The 9,815-nt window shown below is 31.4% G+C and overlaps 1 pseudogene; it reads left to right on the plus strand.

The window, feature by feature from the left end:
• The first annotated feature begins 904 nt into the window (after positions 1-904).
• LOC113380526 lies at positions 905-2,108 on the plus strand (annotated as a pseudogene).
• Positions 2,109-9,815: the final 7,707 nt, after the last annotated feature.

A 9,815-nucleotide genomic window follows, 5' to 3' on the forward strand; every position in this document is an offset into this window, starting at 1 on the left:
TTTTCTAATTTTGAATTATAACGGTCCATATAATTTTGGTTCATTTCTATAGTATTTTTTATACGCACCCGTTCAGGCGACTAGTGCCATCTGTAGAAGGGCTTCAACTAACACAGGAATGTGGCAACGAAATATGGCCCGAAAGAGCGATCTATATACTCTTATCTATGCGGCCGGCTATCATAGCCTGATGATCAACCGATCACAATTCTTTGTATGGGTACATCGATATATCGATATTATTTTTTCAATATATCAATATTTTTGAGCGATATTAATGTTTCGATGTATCGAGATATTATATCAGTTTGAAAAGTATAAAAACGTGATATTTTACCATAAAAACCTCCCCAAAGAATATTTTTGTGATCTTTTTTAACTAACACCCCTAAAAACCTCACGTGATTAATGGACTTAAGTTGGCTTTTAAGTTGGCAACTCTGTCTGTCAATGTCATTTCAGTGTCAGTGTCTGTGCTTCAATCAACTATCCGTCCGTCTGTTATCCGTAGTATAACCTCAACGCGAGCGTATTTCTGCCTGCATTTGAGTTGATTATAGTTCTCAAACAATCTAACTAATTAAATCAATAATTAATTCACGTATGTGAACAAAATAATTCGAGCATTCCAGTCATATCTAGTGTTGTATGGAGCTTTTTCAAAAAAAAAATAGACAGACAAAACGTTTCATGTAATGTGTGTGGGAAAATATATAAAACCAGTGGCAATGCGACGAATTTATCTACACATCTTAAAAATAAGCATCACCATGCGTTTTTGCAACTTAAAAATAAAAACTCAAAGTCAAGTGAAGTGAATATTACACCATTAACAAGAACTAGTTCGTCAACTAATTCAACTATTACCAAAACTAATAAACCTGCTGAGATAGAAAATAACTTCATGGAATTGTCTGAAATTGCGATTTACGATGATACTGGTGTAAGTATTTTATTTGTGCAAGATTAAACGTAGCTTTAGAATTTAAATATCAATTGTTCATAACCAATAACCAGTTCCAGTCAACTAATGATGTGTAATTACTAAAAGAATCTATATCGATAAATTTAAATTTTGGTGTTTTCACTTAACCTTAATACTATTTATGACGAAAGTGTAATGAAATATATACAAAATATTCAATTTTTTTTCAGACTGAATCCTCCAAAGATGGTCAGAGTAAAGACTTGTGGAAACAGACTACACTCATAGATATGTTTGAAAGAAGTTCAAGCTATAAAGGTATTTTTTTTTTAGATTACTGTATTGTTTACATTTTAAGTCTATGAGGATGTTCTAAGTTTATTATTTTTCTCAATTTAGCAGAGGATCATAAAACTAGCCAAATAAATCAAGCTTGGATTTACATGATTTGCAAAGACAACATGCCTCTATCTTGTGTAGAAAAATTAGGATTGAAAAGATTTATGAGTGTCATTTGTCCACGCTATAAAATTTCATCACGAACTACTGTAAGCGAACTATAATATTAAATTATTATCTTATCCTTTTTATTTTTAAATGTTATTTTATAATTCATTTCTCATAATCTCCTGATAACTGGCCCTCATGGAACAACGATACGCCACTACCAAAGCCATTTTAAAACAAAAATTAAGTGAGATAAATAATATTGCTTTAACAAGTGATATATTAACTCTTACTAACTCGACAGGAAGTTTCATCGTAGTGACCAGCACATTTTCTTAACACAGCTAATAACTGCACTCCTGAGCATGAGATGGTGACATTGACAGCACGAAGAATGTATCAGGTAAGTAAAGTATAAAATAAATGCATCAAATTATAAAAAATAAAATAAATAGTTAATTATAATAAATTTAATAAAGTGGACTAATATTGGTCTTGTTTCCTGCAGGCGCACACAGCTGATTATATAAAAGAATGCTTTGAAAATATTACCGACGAGTTTACCATAGAAAAGGATTGCATCTTATCAATTACCACTGATGGTGGTGCTAACTTTGTTGCTGCAGTGAAGAAATTTTTGGAAGATGGAAAAAGAATTCCTTGCATGGCGCATTTGCTGAATTTAATAGTGAATGGCGCAACAAGAGATAATGCACCAGTTCTTTTCAATCTTTGAACGCAATGGACGATTTGCGAGCAGAACAAGAGGGTCAAAAGAAAGAGGGAGAAGTGTTAACACTTATACAATTAGTAAGCACAAGGTGGAATTCTTGTCTTGATATGTTGGAAAGATTCAATACATTATCAGCTATTGTGGCTAAGATTTTAGCAACTAGGCGGAATGCACCTGATATAACTTCTTCAAAGTTAAGTGTCATACGAGATCTGATAATAATGCTTACCCCATTTAAGCAAGCTACTGAAGAAATTAGCGGCGATCAGTACGTGACTTCTAGTTTCGCGATTCCCATTGCAAACTTACTTCAGAAAGGACTTGAAGAAGTAAAACCTTTCACCGAATTTGGTGTTGCTGTTCAGAAGAGTTTGCTAAACTTAGTTATTGCCAAACTAGAACCACTAGAGCGACATTTACATCTTGCTATAGCAACAATTTTAGACCCTCGCTTTAAGCGTATTCATTTTAATTCAGCACTAGCTGTTTCCACTGCAATAACCGCAGTGTCAAAAGAAATACGTTTAGAACATAGACGTAGATGACAACTTTCGCCTCAACTCAGACCCACAACCACTACCATAATTCCAAATTCAGAAAATTCATCGCCGTCGTTGTGGTCGGGACATGAAAAAAATTTGATAAATACTGCTGCAGCAGCAACCTCCAGTTTACTTTCAACCAGTGATGGTATGCCTAGCAAACTAAAGCAATATCTAGATCAGCCTATAATACCCAGAAAAGAGAATCCTACAAAATTCTGGTTTGATTGTCGTCATTTTACTCCAGTCTTTTCCGACATAGCTCTAAAGTATTTGATATCGCCTGCGTCCTCGGTTTCCTCAGAGAGAGTGGCATCTGCTGTAAATCTCGCAGTACCCAATAACAGAAGTCGGCTTACAGCCAAACATGTTAATCAAAGAGTTTTATGTCTATATCAAATAAATTGGTTTGATTAATAAATAATTAATATTTTTTATTGTTGTCCTTGATTTAAAAAATTTAAAAATGATGTCTATTGATTAGTATTTATCAAGTAATGTAAGATGTATGAAGTAGATTAGGCCTAATATTTTTTTCCTATCACACCGATATATCGATATATCAATACTTTTAAATGAAAATATCAATATCGATACTTTATTGCATTTCCGACATCTCTAACGGGCAACACAGGAAAGCCAGAGCCTTCCGAACGCTCTCCAAATAACATCATACAAAAATACTCTATTAATGGTTTGTTCATTTTCTATTATAGACTTAATCAATGCACTTTTGTTTAATTTGCTATTTTTCTCATAGATTTTGATTCATGGAAAACTGAAATTGAGCAAAGAAATTTCACTCGATATGTCAAAGATCTGAACAAAATTAAAGGTGGGACCAAAATTAGGTATCACGATTGCCATCGCTCATACACTTGTAATAAAAAAAGAGAATTTCAAAGGTATCGAAATAAATCGGGAAAGCGTGTCTCTTTCGAATTCGTAGTACACTTTATAGTGATGGTAAAATTAAACCCATTCATTGGAAGACACACGTTAGTCAACAGAATCTTGCAAGGTATTTCCACTGGATCAACTTTTGCAAAAGCTAATTGAAGGTACATTTATACATTACTGTGTTCTAATTTATGAATACATGCATACTCATCTATACATTTAAATGAATATATCATTGATTTATTATTACTATAAAATTCTAGCTGCAGTTGCAGATGAGTAGTATACGTGCTGTTGTTCATGGAAATAGGCTACCGCTGAGAACTTCATTGATTACAACAAAAGATTTCTGGCACATCAAAAAACGTGTTTCACCACCATATATGACATACAAGAACCCTAATGAATAAGTAAGCGTGAGGACATGGGTCAGAGAGAAACAACTGAAGAAACAGTACCAAGTTCTGTTTTATAAAAAAAATTGTACAACTAATTACGGGCTCAAAAGGAAAACATTTTTTTTGTCAAAATATTATTGGATTTGGCACTGATAAATTATGCATTGACGGAACCCATGGAACAAATGGCTATGGTTACCATTTACACACTATGGTAGTTGTAGACGAGTTTGGATGCATAATACCTGTTGCAATTTGTTTCTCCAACAGACATGATGTAATTTTAAAATATTTTACCAAGAAATTTTCGAGTTAGTATGGTTAATAAAAACAACAACATTTATCACTGATGCGCACTAGAAAATAAATTGTTATGCTCCTGGAATGTTTCCAGGTGTTGGAAAAGAGCAACGGTATTGAAGATTAAAAATCGACCAAACAAATGGCAGTATATAAAAAATTACTAAAAATTAAAATGATTTTGGAAGAAAAACACTTGTGTTCCAAATTAGATGCCTATTTAATTGAGCTTGAATGTGATACATTCGCCATGAATTTTGTTAAATATTTTAGAGAAACATATTATAATCGAGTGAAAACTTAGGCATACTGTTACAGGAAAGGCTTAGGCATTAATACAGACGAAAACGATCAAATAAAGCAAATACACACTAGACAAACAAAAAAGAGAAAGAATTGGATATCATATATAGAAAACTCGGGAAAAACTTACAAAAAATTAATCCAAGAAAACATCAACATAGAATGGAAAGATGCGCATATACTCGAAGATTTCAACATAAAATGTTTTAAATTTCAAATTTCAATTCACTGTTAGGTTGCCGTATGCTGTGGTACAGTACTGTGGTTCATGTAGTGGTAATCACTACACGAGAGAATGTAAAGCTGAAGAAAGTAAGTGCATTAACTCCTTGGATGCCAACAATAAATATAAAACAAACTACAACACACAGCATAGTACGAACAGTTATAACTGCCCGTGCTACAAATATAAATAGTAAATCAAATTAGGCAAACCATAAATTATAAATTATTGCACCATTTCAAGATATCCATGAACTGGCAAAATTCTTACAAAATACCATTCGCATCGAAATGATAAAAATATAAAAAAATCCTAATTTACACCACAACAAATCTAAAAAATATTAAAAGTCGTACAGCAAACACGAAATGTCCCAAATAAGGAAAGAGCTTGGAACATGATCGGCGATGTCTTGCCTTGCGAAAATATTGAAACGTTTCTATCCTTCGAGAACTCCTTGAAGGTTTAAATTTTTATAAAATTTACAACAAAAAATGATATAAATATCATTCACGAATATGAATTACATTTTATTGAAGTATTTATTCTTATAGACCGAAGTATTTCAAATGGCTGGGCGTTCAAAAATATGAAGAAGATATCCATAAAATAGTGGAAAAAATGATAAAGAAAGTTCAGCTGCAATACAGTCGGTCTGGACGGTAGGAAAAAGAAGTTTCAGAGAAACTGAAACTTACAATATTATGAAAAGTAAGACATGATTTTATTTAAATATTTATTAATTAACTATTAATGTTATTCATATTAATAATATTATTGTGATTTCTTTATTAACTTCGCAAAGAAGTTTTCACAAAAAATCCTACTTCTATGTTCTATGTTCTCTAGACGTTTTAATCGTTTGAGACAAAGGGCGCATTGCCATATAAAATCGGCCCCACCCTGGTATTTAAATAATTTTTAGGCCATTTCAAAGTCTTTTTTTAAAGCGAAATACGAATTTTCAGATTTAAGTGTTTCATTATGTAAGCAGATAAATAATTTATCTATATTGCCTGAGCAAATAAAAATATTAACAGGTTTTAGTCTAGAAGTAATCACAGGAATAAGCAGAATGCCTAGATCAACAAAAGACAGTAATAATCAAAACATTTTCCAAGCATTAGTTTTTTGTTTTTGTTCAAATTGAAAACGAAAAATTCTAATCAAGTTATCGCCAGCATTTTTAATATTTCAAAGAGTCAAGTCTCTCATTATTATAATCAAATCTTAATTGAATTCGAAAAAGATATATTAGATCAAAATTTTGGATTAGAGTCTTTTACTAAAGACCAATTAATTTCGGAGACATCATACAATGCACTAAAAATTCTGGGATTAACCAATGAGTAATTATGAGCATTAATATGTGAATACGTATATACGACATGAAATGAGCGCCAATAATGAATTTGTACAACAAATGGCTTCATAGTTGATTTTTCAGGCCCATACCTGGCAACACAAAATAATGCCATAATCATAAAGATTATACTAAAAGATGCACATGGCATCCGAACTTTTTTGCAACCTGATGATATTCTCTTGGTAGATCGCGGTTTTCGTAATGCTCTAATGGATATAAAAACAGCAGCATATGTGCCTCTTATGCCATGCTGCAGGAGTAAAGAAAACAACTTACAACTGAAGGGGTGAACGAATCCAAAACTTGGATGGGTAATTGAATCATCCTTTATACACTTCAATTTACCTTCTTCCATTTCAAATGTCTTCACACCTTGGCCATCACTTTCCAATTTCAATTCTTCGGCTGTATCCACATCTTTATCTCCACTACCTTCTACATCCGGAAAAGTTTATATTTATTTCTGTATTTATTCAGGATATATACAGAAAATTTGTTTTAATTGTCACAGGTCGTGCAAAATAAAACCAGATGGATTTTTACCTAAGAAATTATCAAAACTGGATACGTATACCCCTCAAGAATTGTTTGCACTATTGATGACAATGGTGCAGTTACAGTTGGATTCCAGAAAACACATATAGAGCATACTTAATACATTAAATCTATACCATTAGGTAAACAGTTGAAAGAACATATCAAGGGTAAGTTTTTGTATGATTATAAAATAATTATTTTAATAATTATTTAAATTATGTTCTTTGTAGATAAAATTGTAGCAGGAGTTTCAGAAAACAAAATTCTTAATAGTATTCGGGATAAAGCATATAGTGGAAACTTATCATTGAGGACATCTTTAATAACTAGTCCAGATATATGAAAGAATAAAAGTAAAGCCGTGCTACCATACCCTACAAACATAGCAAACAATTTTTTTTTTTTTAAGTTTTACATTTATTTATTTATTTAAATTTATATTATTATTTATCAATATTACTTGATGTTAATAAATTAGCAGTTGTAAAAATTATTGAAATTTAAAAAAAAAAAAAAAAAGTTTTACATTTAAAAATCCCCAGGGTAGAACACAATATTCTAGAAAAGCATGATCTCCTCTTATTTATGAACAAAGAACAGACTAATATTCTTAATGAATTTGATCACAGTAAAATATGCATTAATGGAACTTATGGCACAAATGATATCACCTGCATACTCTTTTAGTAATTGATGAGTTTGCAGGAAATAATCCAGTGGTATTTTGCTTCAGTAACCGCCAAGAGGAAGTAATTTGTATTAATCAAGGAGAAGATGGGAAACATGGTTGCAACAACAATTATGTCTAGAAATTAGAGCAATTTTGAATAAAAGTCAATTTTGGTGAGAAATGAACTTCTATGTAAAAAGCCTTGAGCAGGATGTGGATTCGAAATCATTTGCTCTATATTTTACAATAAAATAAAAAAACACCCAAACACCTTTCGGATATTGTTTTAGGAAACGCTTGGGCATTTTTACAAATATGAACCTTGAATGTTATAATGAATTATAAAGCATATTTATGGAACAAAAATGTACCAGGCAGATGGACGCTGAAAATTGAAGGTTGAAAAGGATGCATACTTCAAGAGAAAATAAAATATGTCAATAATATTTCAGAAAGACTCATCTAGTGAAGTGATTGAGATTGACCATAGAGAATGGAAGGTTCAATCAACAGAGAATAATAATAATACAACATGCATAAGATGGGAAAACTGCAAGTTGTGTTTTGCATGTGTATAGATTATTTTTTTAAAATCAAATATAAGTAATCATATCGAAGCATGTGCAAGACCGTTTCCAAGAGACACAGGATTTAACAGTTCAATTTTGGAAATGAATAAACTTAAGAAAACAGAGGAATTAAGAAGAACTATTGATAAAACGGGTTGAGAGAAACACAACAGTGCTTTCAATAGCGGTAGTTCATGAGCCACCCAAATTAAGGCCAGCTTGAGATATATTTTCAATAAAATTGATTGACAATTTCAAAATATATCTGATCGTAACTATATCTGATGGCAGAAAGTTTGTACTGTCAGAAAAAAACATTTGTGGCCTTTGATACCATAATGTTCCACCATGATAATAATCGTTTTAACACAAATACATATTTTCTTAAAGAAGTTGTGGGTGCTGTGATAGCTTCATACTTTAACTGTTCAAATTATGCAGATGTTTTAGAATTATCATCAAACGAATAAACCATATTTATTAACAATAGTAAAATAGGTAGGTAGAATTCACTAACTGCTGAAGTTAGAAGAATTAAAAAGGCAACACTTATTAGCGACTAGTCCTAAATAAAAGCATCTTTGTCAACTTGATTGAGCCACCATTAAAAGATTACAGATCAAATGGCTAGAACACCAATCAGTTGCAAAATTTATATATGACACATATCAGTTTACTAAGGTTTGTCGTTTTAGTTGATACTGATGATACTGAAATTTTTCCTACTGTAGGCAAAATGTTCTATAGAATACAACATATTTACTTGCAGTGATCAAGATTAACTTAATTGATAGGAGCAACATGCAGCAACTTACCTCAGATGACCTAACACTCAAGTTACCTCATATAGCTATAAAATATAGTACAATTTTGTTTAGAAACGGCCACATAACCCTTCATCACGTGGAATAGTATTTCATCACCGATATCTGAAATTATAAAATAATATAAAATTTGATACATAGAAATAAAACGTATCAAAATGAAAGAAAACATGAAAGGGCCACAGAAGAAATTGTTAAATTATGACTGGCGTGTGCAAGTCATAACCTTTTTCTTAAATTAAAACAATATCGATAAACAACAAAACACGTACGCACCAAGTAATCTAATAAATAATACAAACATTAACAATAAATGATAGAGAAGACACGAACGTTAACGAATGTTTAGCATTTAAGATCAATGCGTATACTATACAGAATAGAATGCTGTCAAAATTACTTGATATAAATTAATAAGGAAAATAACCAATTCAACATAATACTAACCAAAATAAATAGTTAAATCATTAATCATCCACTAAAGCACTGAATTTAAACAAAACCTAAAAAACTTGTTGAAACTAATATAAAACGCCTGCCATCAACGATAGACATACGAGTAGAAGATTGCAAACAAATACTAATAATCGTAGAGCGGATGTAAGGGTGCCGGCACACCAGTTCATAGCGTGAGATACGGCGTTACGATGAAGCGTTAATGCCCCGTGAATATTAGAATACCCCGTGTTAATATAGACGCTTCTCTCGCCCGATTTTTACGTTCAGAAGGAATACTTAAAGGGTCCTCCGCTCGACGTGGTGGCGCTGCTTTTGGCACTCAAATTAATGGCGCCAAATTTGAAATAAAAATTAATGAATTTTAGTACACGGGTGTTTGAAACTAAATTTGGTATTACAATCTTATTATGTTTTGTAATAATACAATAACAAAAATATACTAGATAATATTGTATTATAATAAATATACAATCAAATCGAAATATAAATCAAAAAATACACTGCTAGTTTATATATAATAGATATCACATCTAATCTACTGGATTAACTTCTACACCTTTACTACTTATTAATATAAATATTTAGTGAAATTTAGTGAATAATGCATTATAGTGTTAGT

The sequence above is a fragment of the Ctenocephalides felis genome, unplaced genomic scaffold, assembly GCF_003426905.1.
Source record: "Ctenocephalides felis isolate EL2017-DRISC unplaced genomic scaffold, ASM342690v1 CF-g0.4_SCAFFOLD_02197, whole genome shotgun sequence".
In the NCBI taxonomy this organism is placed as follows: domain Eukaryota; kingdom Metazoa; phylum Arthropoda; class Insecta; order Siphonaptera; family Pulicidae; genus Ctenocephalides; species Ctenocephalides felis.